The following is a 21,689-nucleotide window of genomic DNA, read 5'->3' as shown; positions in this document are numbered from 1 at the left end:
CCCCATTTCTAACAGATCTTGATCCAGCTTTTTAGAGTCAAGTGTTAGAGTAAATGATTTGAGATACAGTAAAATCCCTTGACATTAAGTAAGATAAGAAGCTGTCTCTTTCTTAGTCGAATAAAACATTGAGAAGTGACTGTACTGTCATCAGTAAGTATGTACATGCAAGATTTTGAATAGAAAAGGAGTCTTCAAGTGATGTTGAGGGTGTTAGTGACAGAAATAATTTCCCATGCTACAGTTAGGGCTTGGGAAAGAACCAAGTTGCAGTGCAATAGGAACTTACTACATGTCAGCTCATTCATGATAGTCCATGCCCACTTAGCCTTCATGAAACACATAGTAATTTGAATGATCTTAGTTCTCAGAGGATGTAAACTATCTAGAGTTTGTCATGGGCCAGGCTGATTGCATGAATTGTTGGCACGGTACTCTGATGCATAGTAATTCTTTGTTCCACAGTAACTTGTTCCCATGTTGAAGCTTCTGCAAGTTTTGAAACTAGACGAGATAACTTGCTTGAAGTTTGGTTCTAGTTCAAACAATAAAAACTGAGATTTGTACAGAAACTCAATGGGTTGTATGTAATACCTGAGTCTGTCAAAGCAATGATTGACATAACTATCCATTCTAGTTCAGTTACTTTTCCTGCAGAATGGATTTTAATGCCAAGTATAGTTAGCATTCCTAGTGGAAGTGTTTAACTTTATTTTCATAGAAGCATGGAATCATTTGAGTCAGAGTGGACCTTCAAAGGTCATCTAGCCCAACTCCCCTGCAGTGAACAAGGACACCTACATCTCAATCAGGTTGCTCAGAGCCTGATTCACTGACACTGAATGTCTCCAAAAATGGGGCTCCGCCATATCTTAGGGCAACCTGCTCCCCTGCCTCGCCACCTTTATGGTAAAAAACTTCTTCTTTATATCCTAAATCTTCCCTTACTTAGTTTGAAACCATTTCCCCTTCTCCTGTCACAACAGACCATGCTAAAGAGTCTGTCTCCTTCTTTCTTACAGTCCCCCTTCAGGTACTGAAAGGCTGCTCTCAGATCTCCCCACAGCCTCCTCTTCTCCAGGCTGAACATCCCCAGCTCTCTCAGCCTCTCCCCTTAGGAGAGGTGTTCCATTCCTTGGATCATTTTTGTGGCCCTTCTCTGGACACACTTCAACAGATCCGCATCTCTCCTGCACTGAGGACTTCACATCTGGATGCAGTACTCCAGATGAGGTCTCACCAGCACAGAGTAGAAGGGCAGGATCACCTCCCTTACCCTGCTGGCCACACTGCTTTTGTTGCAGCCCAGGATATGGTTGGCTTTCTGGGTTGCGAGGGTAAGACTGTTCAAGATTTGTAAACACTTCACGTATGTTTACATTATAAAGCCTCTCTCTGAATACTTATTATGTACTAATATGTAATTATTAAATACTAAATATGTCCCTTTTCAAACATAGAACTAGATAATGGAAAAAAAACTCCCAATTCTCTAATAAGAAATTAATTTCTCTGTAATTACATTTCCTAGTGTTTTTAATTCTGACACAACACAAACTTTTAAATTGAAACTGAAGCAGTAAATCTTTCCTTAGTAAAATGCACACTGTACTGTGTGCTTCATTACTGAAAGCATTTTACTTTGAAGCACAGGAAGAACACATAATTTTTATTTACTATTATGAAGAAAACCCTTTGATTTCAGGAAGAAAAAAAAAAAGCTGACAAATATGAAAATATGACTGTGATTTGGGCAAAGTTCCAGAGATGGGAGAGAGTGATGCTTTCATGTTGAGAGGGTCTTTGACTGCTGCATTTATTCCATTAATAGCTCCAGCATGGCTAATGTCATACTTTGAGCATTTAACTCTGTGTCTGGCCTTTGTATAAACTGCAGGGGAAGATATTTTGATGTTCAGCTCTGCTGGGAAGTGTGGTGGAAGAATATTCTGTTTCTTATTTCCCTGGATTGCACGGGACACCATGGTAAATTTTGCTTTTTGACAGATGTATTTGTTCCAAATTTATTCTTCCCAATTTGAATATTCTTCCCATGAAGAATATAATTGAACTAAAAGCACTGCAAGTGATGTATACTCGTGAAAACTTCTAACGCTTCTCATGAAAGGGCTGTAGTGAAATTGTTTGAACAGACTTGAATAGTGCTGACCAGTCTGAAGGAAGGGCAGAATCTACCCTTATATAGAAGGAGCACCTAACTGTAAGCTTCAGTAAAACCCTGGTGCTTTATGTTCAAACATGATCTTATTCAATTCTTATTCAGTATATATCATGTATAGTTTTGCCTGCTGAACACAGATTTAATAAGAGAATGCTCTGTAGTTCCTACTGAGCTTTTTCCAGTCTTAATTTCTGCCAAATAGATGAGTGGAGAATGTCTACGGATTTAATGCTGAATAAAATCATAATGACTTGTAAATTAATTTTAAAAAAACAGGTGAAGAAAAAAATCTGTCAGCTAAAATTATTTTACATTATATACTTTAGTTGAAGTGACAGGATTCCATCTACGCACACTAATTTATGTGTACTGGAGGAGGATAAATCACAAGACTGGGAACTTACATGTCATTGGCTATGCCAGGATTTTGGAATGCTCTGCAGATGTTAGTATGAAAATATAGCCTACCTAACCTTGTCTTCCAAAAACAACGATAAATGAGATCACTGTGTAACTCAATGAACTTCAGTCTGATCTCATTGCATTGATACTTAGCCAAATGCTTCATGGTGATACAAAGGCTTTAGAAAGTGCATTGCTGAAACATGCCACTGTCTCTTCCTAGTACGTGAAAAGCTATTCTGTTTAGCTGAAGACTAAACATTCAGCAGTTATTTATTACACCATACCACTTTCAGCAAAGGTGTATTTTTTCAAGTTTTAATAAGTTTGCTCATAGTGTATTGAATTTTCCAGGCTTTTGATGATTTAAGTAATGATATTTCAGAAATATTGGTCAAAATAAGTATGGTCTGTACATTACAGCCAGGGAAACCAAATATCCGTTCCCCTTTCGTTCCCCTTTGCTGGGGATTGGATAACCAAGCAAAATGAATTCATCAAAAACAATTCACAATAGCACAACAGGAGTTAGCTCTACAAAAATAATAAACAGAAATGTAAAACAGAGTGCTCACTGATTCCGTATCCTGAGGGGTGCTCCTGAAAAATCAAGGTGGTCATTTCTAATGATTCCCTGGTGAGCTTTTAAAAATCAAAACTATAGACTGTACAGGCATCTCTTCACAATGCATTTTGGAAAAAAAAAAAAAAAAAGTTCTGGAGAGGAAAAAAACTTGTAAATCACAAAACCTGTGGTGTGAAACTGTGCTGAAAAATCAGTGTGGGAATTACAGGAACAGGTTAAACAGCAGGAAAATATGTGAGGGAAGATAGTTGGACTCCTAACATCATTTTAAGACCATTATTGTCCCTGAACATCTCTGTCAGCCGTGGATTTTCAGTCTCCTTAAGTTTTTCTGCCTGTGCACCAGCCAAAACTAGAAAGAAATCAAAATGTGGGGGACATACAGCCAAAGAATGCCGTAAGCAAATCCATGCTATGGTCTGGCGACGATACCTCCAGCAGAGCAGTCCTTTTGGCCCACACCTGCTGCTTACAGAGACACTAAGTAAGATCACATGGGCTTCTTTTATACCTTTATGTTTCTAATCTCGTTGATTCCCAAGTCTGTTGGTGAAAACAGTGTAAGATTTAGTCTCACTTCATACATAATGCTTTACATAAACTCAGTTTACTTCTGTTATCCATCACATGAAAATAATCTCCCCATAAATAACCCAGAGCTGACTGCTAAGAAACCCAGTAACAGTCTGTAAATTCAAAACATTTTGCTGGGTTTTTTTTTCATTTTTTTCTTATACCTTAGGTGAGGGGAAGAACAACCAGGAAGTTTGGGAGGTCTGAGGTTTGCTTGCTACAAAGGGTGTGTTGTGTAGTGGAGTTCCTCCACTTTGTTTTGTAGCTCGGCTGTGGATATCTTTTGGTATCTCTGAGTGATGTTTGAATTATTTATGGCTGCTTACACTATTCTGAGTATTCTGCACTCAATAATCCTCTGAAAGTCACATCTGACAGCCCCCTATCTGGAGTACAAGGTTAAAGCACATGCTACTATTGTTTTTAAGCAGTGTAACGATAATGCAAGGCAGAATGGTATATGATATAAATGTAGAAGCTGCCGTGCTCATCGTGCAACAGTCTGATTACTGGTGTTCTGTATCTGAGGAATGTTTCCTCCTTGCCTGCAAAAATATTCAGGCTGAACAGCCTGAACTGCGCCACATCACGGTATCAATTGTTTTGTCTCAACATCGCAGTCTTCCCACGAAGCTCAGGGATGCACAGCCTTTGATGTTTTTGGCCCGCCAGTCCTGTCGTAATTTTTAAAATTTGCGTTGGTAGAAACCTGCAGTTGGCTTCTACAGATTTACCCTAATGTTTTTCACTCTCAGATTTTTATTTCTTAACATCGTGTGGTTGGTTTGTTTCCTTGCTTAAAAAAAAAACAAACCCTTAATGCCCTACTGTTCTTTCAGGTTCTATCATATTTTTCCCCTTAAAATGTTGAAAACTAAAGTCAAAGTTCTGATTCCTTGCTTTGTTTCATGGAAGCTGTTTGTCATTTGTGCGTGACAGGAGTGGAGCCCCAAGGTGTGTTTGTCAGTGTTCCTTCTTTGATTGCACTTTTGATTTTAATGAAAACTCCTGTCATTTACTGTAATCTTCCTGTTCGTAAATGATTGGATTTATAAATCTGATCTTATAAGGTTTGCTTTTAATTTATATTTATATATAAATTTATATATTTATATTCAGATACTACATAGGAAATTATCCTTTTTTTTTTTTTTTTTTAAATGGGAGATGATGCATGATGCATTTCTGTCATTGGAGTTGCCGTATTCTAGGGTGCTCTTTTCTCTGATTGAGACTTTTCCTGTGTTGCCATGAGCAGAGACATCCCTTCTTCCTGTGATCTTCTCAGACATTTCAGCCTTGCTTCCTCTGGTTAGAGAAAGTGAAGGGTTTTTGGAGATGTCTCACTATGGACTTGCATTGTGGCAGAGATGGCTTTTAATTACTATACACTCTTAAAAAATAGTTCTAAGATGACTAACATCTTATTTTATGAACAGTGCTACAGTGTGGGTATTTTGATATGCAAAACAGTGTAATATATTCTACTCTTAACGAGGGAGTCTATTTCATGTCTTGTTTATTGATCAAAATTTAGAGCAACTTTTTAAATTTTGTAACATTATTCCTAGTCAGTCTTCCTTAATTTGTTTTTAGTTTCTCCAAGATCGTATTTGTACTCTTTACTGGATTAGTATAGGTGCAGTCCATAGATGAGAAATATCTCATGGAGTTGCTAGTAGTGAAGCATGAGTACAGAGAGTGACAGCGAGGTGCCTGCACTTGTCTGAATGGTGGCTTCACTACCTGTTTGATGATTAGCATTGCTTTTCAGCTACTGTATAAAATAGGTATGTATGATGCACAAGTTAAAATGGCATCCTGGTCAATGGTATACTGGACTGCATTAAAAAGACTGTGGCCAGAGGGTCAAAGGAGCTGATTATCTCCTCTACTTTGCCCTGATGAGGCCGCATTCAGTATGCACTGTCCAATTCTGGGCCCCTCTCTTCAAAAAAGACAGGGATCTCCTAGAAGGAGTCCAGTAGAGGGCAACAAAGATGATAAAGGGCCTGGAGCATCTCCCATAGGAGGAAAGACTGAGTAACCTGGGTCTGTTCAGCCTGGGGAAAAGAAGTCTGAGGAGGGGACTTATTAATATTAATAAATATCTAAATGGAGGTGGGAGGCAAATGGATGAGGCCAGGCTCTTCTTGGTGTGTAGTGATAGGACAAGGAGCAATGGCCTAAAACTTGAACATTGGAAGTTCCATACAAACATACATACAGAAGAACTTCTTTACAGTAAAGGTGACATAGCACTGGAACGGGTTGCCCAGAGAGATTGTGGAGTCTCCTATGGAGATATTCAAGACCCAGCTGGACACCTACCTACTGTGACCTATTGTAGGGAACCTTTGGCAGGGGTTGGACTCAATGGTCTTCTGAAGTCCCTTCCAACCCATGCAGTTCAGTGATTGTGTGTGACCAGTAATCATGAACAGGTAGATAATTTCACCAAGTAAAGCATAGAGACTAAGAAACTTAGCTGGGAAAAAAAAAAAAAAAAACACAAAAAAACATTACAACATGCAGTCTTGTTTAACTAGATCACTCTGATGTGTGTGTATTTGTTTTCAGATGTCTAATTTTCCTTCATTGAACTTCATTCATTTGTGACATATTGTGTACTGTTTATGTAAGAGGAAACAGATGTGGTGAAAAACACTGAAGTTGCTTCTCTCCAAAACTTATGTTTTAAACATTTTTCCTAATAAAATGTTTGATAATTCCAGTTACAAATAAGAATAAAGAAATAATAGTAGGCACCATATACTCATTTTATCACATTTTTTGGCAGATGGAAGTGAAGCAAATGTATGTGGACTATACCAAGTTGGCAATTTGTTAGAAATTTTACAGATATTCCAGGTGCCTTTTGTTATATGGTGCATGATGTATTTTACTTATCTACAGATGTATGTACAAGATTCGAATTGTAGGAAGGAGTGCGTTTTCTGTCTTAGCTCCATGAGAAGCTTTTTAATTTAGATAGATGTGAATTCCTTTATGAAGGATAAAAGATCTCCCATTCTCTAACCTGAAGTAATAGTTCATTCTTTGAATATGTAGATAAATGTTTATAAAATCGTGTGGTAACATGCATACTTAAGCTCCATTAATATTGTTTTTAAGAGGGAATTTTTCTCACCTTATATACCTATCATTCTGCTGCTGCATAATCTGATCACAGATTCATCCTGATACCATGTCAGAAACAGATAATTGTTGACAGATTATTTTTGCTGGTCAATATTGCCACATTAAGAAGTGCCTTTCTGTTCCACAGGAATTCATTCTCCAGCTTTGGATTTTTTTGAAAAATAGTTAATTTGCTTTTTGGAACCTGTACTAAGGTTCTGCCCTGTGTACATGGCTTCCAGAAGTATGCTGGTTAGGATCTAGGTTGTATATGGGAGAGAGGGCTTCTGCTTCCAGCTTACTTCTGTCAGCCATATTCTGTTTCCCTGCTAATCTTTTGCACCAACAGGAAAGGACTGTGACCAGTTAGAGTGAAGTCTTGCGTGGAACTGTATCTGGAGGGGTTCTACGTGATCATGTTTTGTAGTTGTAGCTGTTGCTCAGACATTATCAGTTGCTATCATGCAGGATGGTGCTGTCTCCCTTTTAAGCGTGCTATGGTTTGCATTCACTCTAAGCTGCATTCTTTTTCTCTTTGTAATAGATAACATTCATGTTAGTTGGATGCATAATTCCTGCTTTATTTTTAGGCTTTGTGTGGATTTATTTCAGCTCTAGGGTGATTTGACCATCTATGGAGATGTTGGTGTTTTTTGTGGGTTTTTTGTTTTTTTGTTTTCCCTGAATGATTTACAATCACGTTCCCACAAAAATCTCAATTGAGAGAGAAAAAATGGTTCAAAAGTGTGTATATAAAGGAATGTCAGTGATTTTTTTTCCTGTTTTCCATGTTGGAAACTATCTGTTTCCAAGAACAACAGAACACTTCTGCGCATAGCTTTCTAGATACCTGAAATTTGGTTGCAGGTAGATACAGCGTTGGGGCAGTATACTGCTATAAAAGGTCACTATGTCGTTTTGGAATATCTTGTTGGTCATTTATTTGGAATAAAATACTCCCTAATTTTAATTTTCTCATCATAAAAATATTAAAACAAGGGATTTGTTGATCCATTCTGAAGTTTTGTTAAGTAATTTATATTTAGGCACTTCAAAATGGCTTTATGTTTCAGCGACGTTTAAGTCCCTAAATACTAAATTTTGCAAGTACTCATCGCCTCTGAAAACTGCTCAGGGATCTGGGTTAGGAATCAAACTGTAGCCTTCTCATTTGAAAAGTCTGGTCTAAATTCATTGCTGATAATTTTTGACATTGCATGTTGGGTTGGTGAAATTTCATACTGTGCTCTTGATATTCCGTGAAGTCAACCTCCTTCTGCAGCTTCTTCTGCAGTGTCTTTGTGAAATATGTTCTTCATGGAGCTTATTGCCAAATATCAAGGGCAGAAAATGGACCATTAGGAAGGCTGAAGGGCATGCAGATACTTCTGGGATAAGGAAAGAGAGGAAGATTCAGCAAAGATTCTTTTGTGGGGTGGCTGTTAGTAGTACTTCTTAGTAAGCCTTGATTCAGAAAAGCTTTTTATAGAAATACTAAAAGGTCCCACAAAGGTCCCACCTCTTAAAGATCTTCAGCATGTTTATAATTACTTGGAGTTAATAGTAATTTTGTCTCCTTCTCTGCTAAGGTGAATGAAGGGAAGGCGGGAGATGAAATCTGTCTGGAGTTTAGTAAGGCCTTTGATGCCTTGTGGCATTCTTCTGGACAGATTGTTCAACTGTGAGATAAACAGGTTCACACATTGATGGGTGATGAACTAGCTGAACAGTGGATCTCAGAGGGCTGTAATAAATGGCATCACATCTGGCTGGCAGGTGGTCACTGGTGGTATTCCCCAGGGCTCAGTTCTAGGGCAACATTTTATTTAATCAGTTTACATTTAATCAGTGGTCTGGGTGCAGGCCCTGGATCTGGGTGAATCCTCAGCAAGTTTGCTGATGACACAAAACTGGCAGGTGTTGCTGACTGTTTGCAGGGTTGAGAAGCCTCGCAGAAGAATGTAGAGACACCGGAGCATTGGGCAATCATTGACATCATGAGTTCAACCAAGGAAAAAGCCAGTGCTGCACCTGGGATCGAGTAATGCTGGACTCAGGTGGAAATGGGAGGCAAGTAGCTGGGGAACAATGAAGCAGGATGGAACGTGGCATTGAGACAACTATTCTGTGTTAAATATTACCAATCAAAGCTCAGTAGGCACTTTGTTAGAAACTGGAAATTTCCATGAAATGCTAACAACTTCGACAAATCGGTGTCTGGAGCTTCAAATATATAGAAAATTTTGGCTTCCATGTCTGTAGCTGGGTTTTTTAAGATAGTTGCTTTGTCCATTTCACAGGTGGTATTCTTTTTGTGTATTTTCTATGTATGTTTAGCCGTTTCTTTTCCGTGCAAAAAAAAAAATTGAATAAGTCTACTGAACTCTTAATAAGAAAAAGATGTCTCGCATACTGGATTGTTAGAGTTTCTGTCAGGATATTCCCATCAGAAAATCTCAGTTTCTTCAGGTTGACATTTCTTGCTTTCCATCTAGAAGCTTTTTCCTCAGCTGGAAGGCTTTGCCCCTCAGCCGTACTGCCGTTCCATGAGCAGTTTGTAAATCTACCTTGAATGGTTGCAATTGAACTTCTTGTTGCCCTCAAGAGGAGCTGGGGAGGACACGGTCTCGGTCCTCCCCAATTCTTCCTCGTTGTCACAACAGTTTGTGATAAATGCTGAGTCTTAGTACTCCTTTTCAGAGTCTATGCCTTGGAACATGAGGGCCCTTAAAATGGAAAAAATAAGCTCCTCTGAGCTTGAGATATGTGATTGCAGAAAGTCATAAAAGGCCAATATCCAGAAATAATTGCTTGAGCGTCACAGTAGCTGTCCGGTTTCAGTCTGCCAGCTATGTCACACTCTCTCTTACTATACTTCATGGTAGTCCTGAGGTGGACATGGTCCCACATCCTAATCCTCCAGCAGTAGAAGAGGAAGTGCCACCAGCTGTGGCAATCAGACTAGTAACAGTAATTTATCACTTGCAGCCTATAACCTGAAAGTTTCTCATTTTGTGACCCATGCTGTTTAGTTGGCTAGTAAATGCAATATTAAGCTTCTGTTGTCATTAGCACATTGTCATTTTGCCTTTGAAAACAGAAAACAGAAGTTCAACAGCTAGGTACCGTGTAGAACGCAGATCTCTGCACTGGAGCAAGAACTTTGTTTTCTGATATACAACCTCCACAGTGCTTTTCACTTGGCCGAGATGAAGAGCTTTTACCCTGTTTTCTGATATGTATGTTCAGGTCAGCTAGCAGTGTTTCATATCTTAATCTTCTTTGTGTTCTTAAGTCTACATATTACCTTTAATATATTGCTTTTGTGCATATAGCTGTCTTTCTGTGTGAAAATTTCATGTCTAAGTTCCGTCTCTGTTAAACAGCAGTAGTGATGCACCTCTGTCAACTTCAGCTGGTACCTTGCCCTTTTTCAGTGGTTTTTAAAATGCCTGGGGAGTTGTTTGGGCTTTTCCACTATTCTGCTCTGGGAGAGAATGAGAAGAAAACAAGGAAAGTTCAGGATACAAAGATTTTTTTCCTGTAAGTGTCAGAATAGTTTCTATTACACAGGAAAAAGAACGAAAAGGAAGCATACAGTGTAATTCCATTTAAGTTTTTCTGCTTTAGACTTTACACACTTTTATTACTTAAAAATATTCTGTCTTCAGCAATAGCCATGCTATAAATCACATCAGAACATATTTAAATGCTTTGAAAATAGGATTTGCAGAGTGACCGTAAGAGGTATGAATTCATTCTGTGTATGAAAGAGGCATGTTGGCCTGGCTGACTTCTTTTGACCCAGTAGGATCTTGAGTCACTACAATCTGTTCTGTGGGAGATGGAAGGCAGTATGACCTGGCTCTTAGACATGTTTTCAGCAGTCATGAGAAAACAGCCCGTGGGCTCGGTGATGCTATGGTTTTCCATGCTATTCCTGTTCTTGTGGGCTGTGGTGCTGCAGCAGATGGTTCTTGTCCAGTAGGGTGGATTTGAAAGATCAGAGGTAAGGTAAGCACAGGACAGGTGCTCAGCTGAGGAGAAGGGTAGGAATGGAGAGGTATAAATGGGCCATGTGTATTTTCTCCTCTTTCTTTGACGTTTTTCCTTTCTATCTATCTTCAAATTCTGTATAAGTGTATACAGATATCCTAACTATTATAGAGTAAGACCATTTTGGCGGGGAAGGAGAACAACAAAAACCTACCATTAATGTTTCCAATAGTCAGGTAATGTTCTGATGTTTTATTTGTATTTATTTGGAGAATTTTCAAGTTCATAAAGTCTTTGCCCACTGATTTCCCAAATGCGTCAGTATCTAAAATGAATTAGTATTGGCTCTGTATTACCACAGAAGGTAAATTGCAAAGACAGAAAAGGAGCCTGGAACTACTTAAAACCCTTGATTTTTTTTCCGTATTTCAATATAAGACTTTCTACATCCATAAAAATCTGACTTCTCAGGACTGAAGTGCTTGAGGATGTATAAAGGCCAATTTACAAAATTCTTTATACTCATTTTGTAGTACGTTATGAGAAAAGGTAGTAATTTTATTCCTGAGAATTGCTATAATGTTCTTGACTAATGGGCCAGACATACTTAGAAATATTACTTTTTGCAGCCACTGGCAGAGTCATAGCACAAGCTTACCGCATTCATCTCCTGGATAGGGTAAATCTTCTGTGCAAGGAACAGCTATTTTTACCTTGTTTAGACAGAGTGAGGAGGATCAGGGGGTTCTGTTTTGAGCTTTATAGGTAGTTTGGGGTTTAAAAGTGGAATTCTAGTTTCCCAGTAGCTCATGCTCTTTAATTATCATCACAGATACCCTGGAAGCATTCTGTAATGTTTTAATTCATTTCAATAATCTCCAGGTTTCAGAGAATATCAACTTGAGATACACAGAGAAAATCTATGCTAAGTCTAGTCAGGTCCTTTTTTTTTCTTTTTTCTTTTTTTTTTTTCCTTTTTTTTCTTTATTAGCTATAAATACTCGACTGTGTGCAGACTTTTTCACGACTATGCATCTGACACAAGTCAGTTATATTGCTGTGCACATTTAAATGGTCTATTACTAGTGCGCTGCCAGGCACTAATAAAAATATATTAACTCTCTGATCAAATTTTATTATTTTTCTAATTTTCTTTCTAGACAGTTTATGGTTCCACAGGATTCTTTAATTCACAGTCATGATGCACTGTTAATAGGTTTTAGTATCTTGTCTTCATGGCTTTGTGCCAAGGGGAAGTCTCAGTTATCCTTTGAACAGCTATTCATGTGGCAAATACATAGCACTCTGACTACCAATACAGCTGTAAATGTGGTGTAATAGGACTAAATTTGTTCATCATGTTGTGGTTCTTTATATAAAAACTTACTCATAAGTATGTGAAATGTGTTTGTCAACAAAATTTTGTCTTACTCTACTCTAAACCCCCAAAACTTGAACATTCAAACTGATCTGGAAAAGAAAATAAGCATCTTTTGTAGTCATAGCACAAAGATATGAAAAAGTAGAGAGTCATCGATAAGAAAGAGTGCTAACATATTCCAGTATATACTGGAGAAGAGACTCAGAAATTGTAAATTTTTCATAATTCCATATTACTGTAATTTACTGCATCCCAGTATTTGATCTAAAGAAGGACAGGTTGTCTTTCTCTTAGGAGCAAGCCAGCTCTCTGTGCCTTTTTCTGTTCCTACTTGCTGTGGAAGTCTTAACTTCTGGCTATTTAATGAGAGCCTGGATGTATTTACTCCTTTGCATGGAATTTAGTGAATAGCTAGATAATAGCTATGGGCTAAGCACTAATAATTCCCATGTTTTCAAAAAGAAAAGGGCATAAGGAAAGCCAAGAAATAGTCATAGCTCCTTACAAACTCAACTGTCTCATCCCCTTTCTGGGTTCACAAAATGTGGCAGATCCAAGTGCTGCTGGAGCCCATTCATAACTGAATCTATTTTAGGATCTTTATGGAGGAGATAGTTTCTATGTAGATGTAACACATTTCCTGAGCTTCTCCAAGGCACAGACTCAGAAAAGAACAAGTCTGAGCTGGTGTCAGTTCCAAAAAAGAAGTTTTGTTTTTCTTATGGCTAGCCATTACCTAGATTATTCCAAGAAGCTTGGAATGGGGGTGGGAGGGAAGAATTGGAAAAAACTGCCTAGAAGTCAAAAGTGAAATATTTACTCACCTGAGTGGGACTGCTCACAAATGATTATCAAACACTTGAAGCAACTTGCCAATTTGAGGATTTTAATCTATACTTTGCACTCTTCCTCTGTGAAACTGGGCATGTACTTTTTAGCTCACATGTGTATATGGCATTTCCTTCGTAGCTCTCTAATATCAAATGGAATTCTTGTGAAAGCCTTATAAAATCCAACAGTTCTGCATGAGGAAGAGATCTTGCGTCTCAATTAAACCTTAATTTGTATAATTCTGGAGATTTATTCCTGCTTAAGTGATATCTGAAATATAAAATGAAAGTATGCCCTTAAATACTTACAAAAGTAAATAAACCAGATTTGCTGAACTTATAATGCTGTGGGTTTTTTTGTTGTTTTTTGTTGTTTTTGTTTTTGTTTTTGTTTTTAAGAAAAAAGTAAAAAATTCCTAGGTCTGAAATTTAATCTTACTGAAGCCATACTTTGAATATTTTATCTTCTTTTAGACTATGGTATATGATTCTAGACATGTTGTTAGCTGACTAGTAGATCTTACAACTGGGTATGACAATGGTAAATGTTACCATATGGCTTTGTTAACCATGTTTTCAGGGTCTGTCATGATGTTGATTTGCAATTGGTAGTGGTAGTGTTGAACTAGAATGAATAATATAGTGACGTACAATTGGTAGCAACATTCTTGTACTAGCATGAATAATATCTGTGTTCACTTTGAAGCTTTTTCAGATTAAGGTGGGTCTGAAAGACACATAGTATGGCATTATAAACACTTCTGTACAATCTGCAGAAAAAAAACAAATGTGCACATGTGAATTATGTCTCAAAACATAGATATTATGGAATGAGGCCTTCCAAGTGACTCCTGAAACAATCAGAAAGGAGTGGAGATGCAAGAATTGTGTTAATGGAAGATGCAGTACATTTGCAGCACCACCTGTTATCGGCCTTTTGCAAATGACAGTAAAGAAAACTAATAATGATCCAAATTCTTTCTGCTTTGAGTTGTATGTCTTTCCCTCTGTCTTTGTATGTTCCTAATGGATACATAATATATATATATATATCTGTATTACATTGGCTATTTCCACCATTCTTCACCATTTTTTCTCCTGTTCCTGCCATCTGTGGCCTCTATTTTAAGTTGAGTACTGTGAAGAGAGGAAAATGAAAAACAAACAAACACAATTGGGTAGTCCCTCTAGCCCCTTTTCCTTATATTTCCTCTGCATGAACCTGAGTTCTTTTCAGTGTGCGCCCACAACTGGATCTCCAGTCACCATGCATTGTGATTGAGCCATTGTGGTGGCTCAATCCTGTAACATGCACCTCTGTGGATGATTTTAATGGTGCAGTAAAGTTTGAATAGCAAATGAAGCTGACAGATCTTATGGCCAACAAATACAGAGAAAATTTGCCCCCTTTTCCCCAGCTGGCTGGTGAAAGCAAAGAAGGTGATTCTTCACCACTGACTTTGAATGTAAGTCAGGAGGGAAGCAGCAAAGCTTTCTGGGAAAACCTGATCAAGAAACTAGGCGTAACTGTACAGATGCAATACAGCATCGTAATATGCAGCCACAAAATCTAAGTGCATTTTTTTCTTTGAAAGCTCATAATGAAAGATTGTTTTCTTGGTTACCAGGACAGAACAAAACAGACTTTCAAAAACTCAGAATACAATGGCATTATTTTAAATTAATTGGCTCACCATTATTTGCAGGGTGTTTTTGCAGTACAGACATCTCTGAAAAAAATGGAGTCCTCCTAAGTGTGCTGATGCACAGCCATACTCTAGCACTCTATCAAGTGTCTCAGCTGTGTGTGGAAATAGGATGTGTGTCAAAAGCACAGGTGTCACTAAGGTGCCGGGTTCCTCTTACAGGTTACAAGTAATTAGCAGCTGGCCCAACTGCTGACCTGCCTTTAAAATCTGTGACTTCGTTGTTAATTGTAAACAGGGTCAATAACAGCAGGGCTTTATCTGATCAGCTGAGCACCAGAGTCCACTGAGGAGGTTGTCTAGCTTTGCCAGCGTGTGTTGTGCTCTTAGCCGTAGTATCATAGAGTACTTAATGAACTGCAACATCATAAATGTCATGGGAGGGTGCTGCCGTCCAGACTCTTTCCCATCTGTGTACTTGCAAATCAGTCCTAGAGAACAACCCATTGTTAGTTGGTCCAGAGGGACTAATTTCTTGTCTATGATTCCACAGTTTCAAAAAACATTGTACTTGTGCTGGTCTAATGGATTTGTTAAATTGTCTCTGTTACGTGGATTTTTAATTGCAGAATTGTTGTCATAAATTTTTGAGCAGTTGATAGAAATTAAATGATCAATTTGAGATTTACTATATTTTGGTAAACAGGTGAAATCAGACTAGCAATATTCAAACATTAGTTATTGAGGAAGATTTAACTGGGAAGCTTTCCACTGGTGAGAACACTATAGTTGTGTGATAAGGTAATAAAACTACTTCTAACTTAATTGCAAAACAGGTAGAGTGTATTTATATCATTTGCCATATAATCTTTTGATTGTTTTAATACTTGCTGTATAAACACCAGTGATTTTATGTGGCCAACAGTTCAGTCTAAGAAATACGTTTTACATTTCTGGCATAAGTTATTTTAAAATAAATCAGTGCGAAATATCTTTTTATTTACAAAACTGCAATACATGTTGGAATAAACAGATTTTTGGGAAGTGGCTTGCAAGTCTTTAGAAGTACAGGTATGTGCTGAATTTCTTACGCTTTTTGCTTTGTTTTCAAAACCATTAATTTAAAATTATTTTTCTAAATGGTGGATGATGCTGATGAAGTAATTGTTGGAAGTAATAAAACGTGACTCGGCTCCAACTTTCAGCAAAGCCACAGTTTAATCATGCAGAGTGACAAAGCTGTTATGACTATGATGAAAAATAAAAAGTAAAAAAGCAGTGACATTTCAGAAGGCATGCTATCGTGCTGCTGACACTGAAGTTTAGTAGATGATTCTGATATTGTTGTGTTATAAATCATCTGCAACATGAAAGATATTCAGGAGCAAAAGTAGTTATGCTGTTTTGAAACTGATATTAACCCATATAGTTACCGTAGTTGGAAGCAGTACTTAGCGAAGCAGTTTAAGCATACAGCTGCAGTTAAGTTTTCCAAAGCAAGTCTCATCTTTCTCATAAACTGTGTTTTTCAGAATTAGTGGAAACCTGTTCATCAATGCTGAATTAACACACTAATGCAAAATGCTTGTTTCATGTCTTTTTAACTGTGGTCGTGCCTTAAGAAATTTTAAGGAGCGTGTTAATTGCTTTGTTTGCATACAGAATATGGTAGTCCAAGATTTATTTGATATACATTTGAAATTGGATCTCTGTAAAATTGAGTAGAGTATAGTGTGTGCTGGTCTCTTTGTTGTACAAGATTTTTAGCAATCCCCCTTTTATGGCAAATGCTGACGGGATTTTAGTTTTGGGGTTGCCACCTTGTAGATTCCCTTTGCTTTCATGCTGACTTTATTGTTGGTAGTTGGCTGCTGGGCTGATTCTATGTTGCTGATTTAGAATCAGCTGAGGAAAGATAGCAAATTTTTCTTTATTTGGATGTGAGAAATCATAGTATGCACATTATGACAAGGAATTCAAGATATTAAAGTCTATATGACAAATACTATTTTATTCTGAGAAGAAAATCACCTGCTGTCTGGTAGGACAGTCATATAAAAAGCATTAAAATATGACCAGCCTGGCTAAAACATTAACAGAGGTTTAATATGTTTTCTGAAATGAACACAGTTTTGCTGGATAGCCAGAGAGCTGAGCCATCCCCAGGTGGACTTGGAAGCATCCAACCCAAATATGAAAAGGAGAGTTAGCTTCCAAAATAAATTGTTAAGAGCAGACATTTGTAGTAGACAAAGCCAAATATGTTTTCCCTCTTCTGCTTTTATATCAACAGATGATGGAAGTTACTTAGTTTATACTGAAAATGTTGGAATGTGATAGCTGGGGAGAGCTGTCACACCTGTGTTATGCTTTCCTGGTAGTCTAGACATTCCAGCCTCTGTTTATTCCTGTGGATCTGAATCCATCACCTGTGCTTAATACTGACGCCTGATGAAAAAAGTAAATACTCCTGCAAATGGTGTGTCATGTACATGCTCTTCTAACTTCAAACAGATCTTTAATTCTCTTGGGTTATGTGAAGTACATTGGTGTCAAGATAGAAAGATTACTTTCAAGGAACCAGGTGTTCATTCTTTCAATTTTTTTAATAGACCTACCCCTACCTCTCCTGCTGTTTTCAGCTATATCAGAGTGAGGAAGAGTGTATATTTGTGACTGTGATGCTGCAACCTTTTCACAACATACCTGTGAAAGATGGTATCCAACTTCCTGTAATGATCATTCTCACTTGTTGAAGTATGGCTTGCAACAGCTAACTCAGTTTCTTTCTCTTGAAAGTAGATCTCATGCTATCTTTAAAAAGCAAATTTATTATTTGTATTTGTTGATATTTATATTTGAGACATTGTTTCCACACTTCTCTCTTCTTTTCCTACCTCAGTCATCTGTCATCTTTCCAAAGCTTCAGAAGAGTACAATGCACATTAGATGTGAGAGACGTGCTGTCTCGGTTAGACTGACCTGATCAGGAAAATTCCCGTTGTCTTTTCTTCTCCTCCGCTTTAACCCGAAATGACTCCTTCAGGAAACATCCAATCCTTCTGCAGCCCAGTGGATCAAAGTGCTGTATTGTTGGATCTTAATCACATATGAATGGTTCCAGAAGGGATCAGAGCTCTCTTTGTTCATTAGAGGCTTCTAGGCCGAAACCAGTGCCAGCAGCCATAAAGGAAATATGTAAACCTCTATTTGGTCATTCAGTGAACCGTATCACTCTAGGCTTGACCTCCACTTCTTTGCACAAACTTCCGTCTGCAGGAAAGTGGCCTAGATCATGCTCTTCAAAATATATTAATGCTAGCAATTGTACAGAAAGTAGATTTTTTTTCTTCTTCTTATGTACTAATTTTTCTCCCCAAAGTTTCCCAATTTAAAATATTCCAGCCTGAAGTAGAAACCAAGTTTCAAAGTATTCCAACTTTATCTGTATCAGATACAGGCACAACCTATAACACTGTGGTATTGCAGCATCTTGCAGTCCGTAGTGTTTAAAAAATAAAATCAGTCCCATAAATCACTGTTGGCTGGGAGATGCAGTGTTGCCTCTTCTCTCCTCTCTGGTTTTGGAAGAGTGCCTGTTGTGAGGTTAGTAGCGTGCGGCCAAGCCCAGTGCACTGTGGAAAGGTCTGAACAGTAGCTGTTTCCACCAGTAAAAGAAAAATAGACTTAAGATAAGTTTGAATGGGCAATTAGAGATTAAATTAAATAGTACTGTTCACTCACAAAGAATACTTATAAGAAGGAATCTGAAAGCTTTTTGAATTGTGCACATTCCAAACAATTTTATTGTTTTCAGCAGACTGGGAATAATTATTTCCTGTTTTACCCTCTTTCCCTTCTCCTCACTTATCCATGCAATTTCTCACTTGTACTTATCATTTTGTTTCCACAAGTGTGTGATTACAAATGAATTTGAGGCTACTATGCACAAGTATGTGCAAACATCAAAGTATAAGACCACAGATATTTTTATCTTCCTATAAAATGTGTTTTTGTTGCAGCGGATGCATTGCGTGTCCTACTAATTGGGATTTGTGATAGGTAGATTAATTTTTTGTGAAAGAAAATTACTTGAACAAGTGCTTTTACTTCTCTGTGGCACATCAAGATTTTGAGTCTTAATGAGACTAAATAATGTTGGATATGCCATTAACAAGACATTTCCCTATATTTTTCCCCTTGCTTCAGCTAGACATTTTTTTTTGTGCAGCCATTTCAATAATGAAGTGACTTTTCCTTTATGTATAATATAAATTGGGATGTTCTTGTCTGTAGACTAACATGGGTAGTTAGGTGTATCCAGTATAGATGAAGTGCAATCCTACATCTTTCTTATGCTGGTAGTGTCAAGCATTCATGAAATGCATAATTGCAATTAATCTTACTGCCATCGGTGTTAGTAATGGAAGGAAAATAGAAATTTACAAGTTGCATGTCATCCACAGTATTTGTGCATGAACACCAGAGGTGATGGTTACTGATTTACCTTCCTCTTACTGTCATATTTCAAAACGTTATCCAGAGAAGAAGGAAACTTGAATAACTGAACTGGTCATGTTTACACTTTAGGTTAGAAAATTCCTTGTGCAAAGTGAATGGTTGAATGTGTTTGCAGAAATAGGACTGCTTTATATGTGAGTTGTAAGTGTACAGGCTATATTAGCAGAGCAATACATCTTAGAAAATAATTACTTTGGCTTTTTATCTTTATATAGGGTGTCTGTGAACATAGACAAGGCTAGAGAGAAAGGAACTTAATGTTTTAACTGATACTTCTGGTAAAATGTATGAAGTTTACATGTTAATCTTAAAATAAATGGATTATATTGCATGTGTTTTATATAAAATAATCAGAACTGCTGTCTCACCTCCTCCAAGAAAAGATCCAAAGTTGTAGATCCAATCAGACCACCAGCCTCTAGAGTTTTTGACAGCATTCAACTTGCAGTATTTTGTCCTGCATTTGTTTTTAATCTAAACTCAGTTGACTCCATTTATATATTTTCTAATAGCTTCTGTTAATGTATTTTAACTCCTACCAAGGGGACAAATGAACCATTTTTGTTTCGTGTGAAAATTGTGACTGTTTCACCATGACTTTGTGAATGCTGTCCACTCAAGTCAACTTGCAGATTTGTACTTCCTAGTTGGCAAGCATGAAACAAATGTACTAACAGCTGGACTTGATTTTTTTTCCTTTCAATATTTTTGAAAGGAAAAAATATTTTTTATTGTGATAGATCAGACATCCTTAGAAATAGTATGGTTTAGTTTTTGTATATCATCTAAGTCATGTTATGTGGTCATTGTCTTCACACCTCTCTTTACTTCCTCTCTCCAATTCCTTCCACGCTGCCTGTGGTCTGACTGACATGTTGATGACACTGTCCCTTCTATTAATCTGTCTACAACTTGGCTTATAAAACAGCATGGCTGGTGGCAGCCTTCACTGGATGTTGAGTAAACTGCTATACAGTGTGCAGCTCATTCAAAGTTTGAGGATTTGATTCTTCTCCAAAACTGCTTTTCAGTGGGCAGCATAGTATCTTTTCCAGCTTTTCTGATGTATAAAACACTTTATTTGTTACGCTGATTTTTTTTAAGCTGTTCTTACTGCTTTGTTTTGTAACGAAGCCACTTCTTTTTTTTTGAGAGGACAATTGAAAATGTTCCACTAGCAAGATACCAATTTTCAACTAGTACTAAATAGACTTTGCTTTTTAGTTTTAAGTTACTTAAGCATCTGTGAACTATTAGCAACATATCACTCATACATTAATTCATTATAAGTCAATAGTAAAATTTTGGGAGGATGGGAGCAAACATAAGGCATTACTTAAAAAATTCTACTTTGTTCAGTTATTGTGGCTCAGTTATGTCTGTCGGTATTTATATGATCATGCAAAATGTTCAAATCTAAGGTGCTACCAAAGAATATATTGGTAGCAGTGATTTTTTATGTATTCAAATCCAAGAGCTCATTGCATTGGATTCTTATTTTTCTTTGAAATCTGGATCCCAGTAAAGTTGAGCAACTGACTGCCTGATGGAGGAATATTCAGTAGTCTGTTGCAAGTTACCCCCTTTTCATGCTACCCATTGCCTAAATGGCATTAAAAAATATGTAATGCTATAATTAGCTTGAAGTGTCAGGTATAAAGCCACAACATAGTGCTAGTCTCAGAAAAATAGAAATTCATTTATTTTTGGTGCTCGTAGCTGAAAGATGTTCTATCTCTTGTACTACTTTGGAACTGCACAGGCTGTGGCGGAATAACACTGAGTCCTATACCATATATTTTAGAATAGAAATGGCAGAATAGTTCAATCATACTAAGCCTTCCAATTACCTCCCTACAAATGACTATTTTTTCTTCATTAGTTTCTCATTCAAGAAACCCTCAACCTCATAAAGTACTAACCCAATACTGAATACTGAAACCAATGCTTTATAATGCCAGATTTTTTTTTCAGTTTATACAGTTCACTTGTATGAAGTTTAAAAATAATGCTTTAAAAGAATCAATTTCATGGTGAATGCGTCTAGTCAAACAAGTCATTTAAACAACATCTTACTCGTGTGTAGCAGACCGTTTTACAAGTAACTGAGAGTTTTACAAGCCTGTGTTTCAGACAGGATAATTGGTTGTTTCATATATGTGAATTTGGGATTTAAACTCATTAACGTCAATGTACAGAACCTTTTTTGGTTGGTATGAAGTGCTTAGTTACGTTCTTTTTAGCTGTATTAATATTTAATTGTTCTTTACTAAGCATAGTGGATAAATAGTGCCAATTTCAAGAATGTTTTCAAAAAGCCAGTGATACACTACAAGCTTTTACATTGCCACAAGTGGTCAGCAAACTTACCACATGGTGATTCCTAGTGTAAAGAAAATTCAAATAGCAGTTGTAAATGTGCAGGATTGAG

General features: G+C 37.3%; 1 protein-coding gene across 5 annotated transcripts in view; it reads left to right on the top strand.

Moving 5' to 3' along the window:
• The window catches only part of ARL15 (ADP ribosylation factor like GTPase 15), a 214,356-nt gene that overhangs the window by 178,984 nt on the left and 13,683 nt on the right, over positions 1–21,689 (top strand). The gene's annotated exons all lie outside the window — the stretch shown is intronic.

This window comes from Gallus gallus, chromosome Z, assembly GCF_016699485.2.
Source record: "Gallus gallus isolate bGalGal1 chromosome Z, bGalGal1.mat.broiler.GRCg7b, whole genome shotgun sequence".
Lineage (NCBI taxonomy): Eukaryota > Metazoa > Chordata > Aves > Galliformes > Phasianidae > Gallus > Gallus gallus.
Note: the sequence above shows the minus strand (reverse complement) of the source record. Positions and strands in the feature narration are given on the sequence as shown.